We start from the raw sequence: 4,046 nt of genomic DNA on the forward strand, positions 1-4,046 counted from the left end.
GCTTAACGACAAGGCATGTTAAGGTTATGACCGGTCAAGCTGAAGTGATGGTCCGGCCGGCCGAGCTCCTCCTCTAGCAGCCTCACCAATGATGGCCGCATGTTCTCGCCGACACGCCGGCCGTCTCCTGCCGCCATGTTTGCAGTGAGCTCATGTGTATTAGTATTAGCAGTCCCGGCTAGGCTTTATTCGGATTCTAATTTATCTCCAACTGGAATGGCCACTCACAATCAGGCTATTAGCTCAGCATCTTCCCAAACATTATATATATATATATATATATATATATATATATATATATTAGCTTCTAGCTCAATGATACAGGAGTCATATCGTGTGACTGAAGTACTATATTTCTGATTGTTTCCATCAGCAACCACAAGCTATGGCTGGATTCCTTGTTGACTATTTGATCCTATGAATCTTTTGCAATGCAATGATAATAAACAAATGTGCTAACACCTTCAGAAAAAAAGAAGACACAAGACAGTATGCTGCATTTCGTTTCTATAAATTTTTCATGTTCATATGACGAGTCACTAGTTCAACGAACGGTCCATTTTAACCTTTTTACCAGTTATATAAACTCAGCTAACCATTTGAATTTGTGTTTGAATCTAAACTAATTCCGGTCCCCACACTGTCAGGCCAGAAGCATATGTGCCGTACATGCTGGCATTTGAAGGCGCATGTAAATCCAGCAGGCACGCAGACAGCGGAGCTGGCCGGCCTGCACCCTCCTCCATCATGGAAGCGAGCGCGGCAGCAGCGACGACGGATGAGACGAGGGCACCCGCCGGAAGGGGACATGATGCCCGCCGCGTCTCGTGGGCTGCCGTGCCGCTCCTACTCAAGACAAAGCCGGTATCCCTGCGCGCCTGGCTACGCGCCACTACCGTATGTTTCTACTCATAACGAATCATACATACTTCCACTTGGAGCAGCTGGAATCTCCATGCTCGATCCATCGATCTCATGGCAGATGCTGCGCAGCTGTAGAGACAGAAAGAGAGAGAGAGAGAGAGGGAGGGAGAACGTGACGGCGAATGAGTGTATCGACCACACACGCTGCTCGTGACGGTAGCTTTTGGAACGTGTAGTGGTGTAGATGAGACAACGCCTTTGGCAAAAGCGACTCTCGACTAAGTGTCAAAGGCCACTTTATGTGATGGTACGGCGCTAAAGTGTATCGATCGATTCGTCTTGAGGGCGCGACATTGACAATTTGACATGTATATATCGTACATGATCTGAGGCTGAGGGAATCGAGTATTATACAGGCCGGAGCATTCAGTCCTGTCGACCCTTGTTGAATTATATTGCTTACTTTATTCCTCTGGGAGATCCCTGCAGCCTCATCTTATTCGCATGACTTCCACAAAGATACGCAGGGTTATGAGGCATCATGCCGTCTCTCATTGCTCGCTCGCTCCAAGCTAGCTAGCTACATGTCTTTTGGTGTGCAAAATCCTCAAGCAGGTCGCCCTGATGATGGTTCATGCTGCAGGTAAACCCGCCCGTATGTTTTACAGCGTACAGTCGGCAGCTATATTAATTCCACGTCATAGAGATTCGCGTAATCTTTGAGCTCGGAATGATTATTCATTGGCATATTTTGTTGGCGAGTGCAGGCTAGCTATTGCTTGCTTTTGTTGGTCCTGGGCACACCAGGGGCAGGCGAGCGCGCGGGCAGCGATCACAACGTCACATGCGCTACCCATCTGCTGGGGGATGCGACGCAATGACCACCCCAGGGAGCACCTGCACTTGTGTCTCTCCGGTGACCCCGATCCCGCAGCAGCATGCCTGCGTCCATGCATCATGGCTGGCCGATCAGCTGGTCCAGCACCCTGTCTCTCGCAGCAAGCTAGCCCAAGCGAAGCGCCCGCACACACAGGAACGTGGGCGCAGAGGCTGCTTGCCCGGACGGGTGGAGGGCCGCCGGCAGGAGCAGCAGGCCGGCCGCATGCAGCGGCTACCGAACAAAGCGAGGGAGCTTTGCCACCGATGCAGCGCCGTGCGCATCATCATATTAGGAGGTTAAATGTAGGGGCGTTAGTCATCGCCTCTGCAAAACGCATCATTTTGTTTGTCCAGCTGATTGACGCCTTTTCGCATGCTTTGCTTCACCCTTCGAATCGACTACTAGAGGAGATAGCACGTTTTAAAGGGACACATGTATACCTGACATCTCTTGTTTTTTTTTAAAAAAAAGAACTTCCATTTAGCCAACGACGACTCAACGTACTAGTAGATAGCACTAGAAAGAAGAGAAATCAGGAGGGGAAGCCAAACCATTCCAAATGTAAGAACAATACCCCCTGTGTAACATAATGCAATTAATGAGGGACAGATTTTATTATTATGCCAAATATTTACTTTTCTCCATCCAACAAGTTTTTCTTTTAGCCGATTTCCTCTGTTTCGTACTTTTGCTAATTGTGGCTTGCAGTTTACGTCGTGCGCACGTGCACGTTTCAAATAAAGATATTGAATCCTTGTCCGGATAGAAAATAATTTTTAGAATTCTTGAATAATACTCCCTCCGTTCCAAATTGTAGATCGTTTTAGTTTTTTTAGGTTCATAGATATTAAAAAGAGTTCAATTTACTACCTCCAAGTATAACATAAGTCCATATAACCCCTTAAAGAACATAAAGTTTACTTAACCCCCTTAATTTTGCTAAACCAGATCAAAATGCACCTTTAGCACATAATGGGAACTAGATTTGCTTACGTGGTGGGTTTACAAAATTGGTTTTGCTTATTAGGACGGACACATCAGCACCCGCCCGACCCCCTCGCAGCGTCTCCTTCGTCGGCCCCTCGTTAGGTTTGCCTCTCGCTTGCTCTTGCTCGGCGTCATTAGGTTCCTGCGCCGGTGGTCAGATCAATCAAGCGGATGATTAAGGAGCGGACAAGTTAATTGGCGACAAGATTTCCAGGTCTGTTTCCTTAGCTATTATATGTGGAGCAAATTGAGTCCAATAGTAAATGCAGAATCCAACCAAGCATTGGGTCGAACTTCATCCAGGTAGGGGCCCGTTCAACACCAGCGAGCCTGCATTTTATTGGGAAAGGAACCATCGTAAGTTTTCAGATTTGCAAATCGAAGTAGCTTCTCAGAGTTCACAAATATATAGAGAAATTTATACGTTATATCAGTGAGCCAAAGGCCCATAACTCCATTCAAGCAATCATCCTCTGTCCAACTCTGAACCGGCTCCTCGTACACGTTACGCCGCCAGGTAGGGTTTGGTGCCGCGCGGGGCGGATGCTATATATCGCATATACTTCAATTTCACCACCTGTCATCTTCTATGGCGCGCGTGGGAAAAGCTGGTGGATGTATGCAATAGAGACAAAACTGATGATGTCATCCCACATGCAAAACCATTTTTTTGAGGAGAAAAGAGCTTTTGCTCCACACAAAACACCACACTGCTGAGCCAATTGTGCGAGCTCATGTGCTACACTATTTCTCTCTCTTCTCTTGGAAGACTTTCCACTGGGGGAGCCTATCACCCCTGCAATCGCTTCATCCACGATGAAACGTAGACGCGATCTTAAGCCATCCCTGTTCACCGGCATTGGTGGCTATGGAGCAGCAATCTGTCTCCAGAATTGCACATTGTTGACACCAGTCTGCAGCCAGACTCAATCCTTCCTTGCAGGCCAGCGACTCCAGTTCCTCCGCATCCCTTCCATCGGCTACATTTTTCCATGCGGTTAGCTGTACTGCTCCAGTCGAGTCCCGGATAACCACCCCGATGCCACCCTCCCCTGAGCTATCGTCAAAAGCTCCATCAACATAAATTTTCACCCACCCTTCTTGCGGCGCGCTCCATCTATCCGGCTTATTCTCCCGCACCCTTCTCTTCCCTACACACAAGGAATCAGAAGTTGGCCTCTTACCTTTGGGGTCACTGCAATCCCCCAGCTGCCGGACGCTACACAGTTCCGTCCAATATTTCTGCAAAAATCTAACAGAGCCTTCAACCGATAGTTTGGCAGTTTCATGTGTTAAATTATTCCTTACCTGCCAT

Source organism: Setaria italica, chromosome IX (genome assembly GCF_000263155.2).
Source record: "Setaria italica strain Yugu1 chromosome IX, Setaria_italica_v2.0, whole genome shotgun sequence".
In the NCBI taxonomy this organism is placed as follows: domain Eukaryota; kingdom Viridiplantae; phylum Streptophyta; class Magnoliopsida; order Poales; family Poaceae; genus Setaria; species Setaria italica.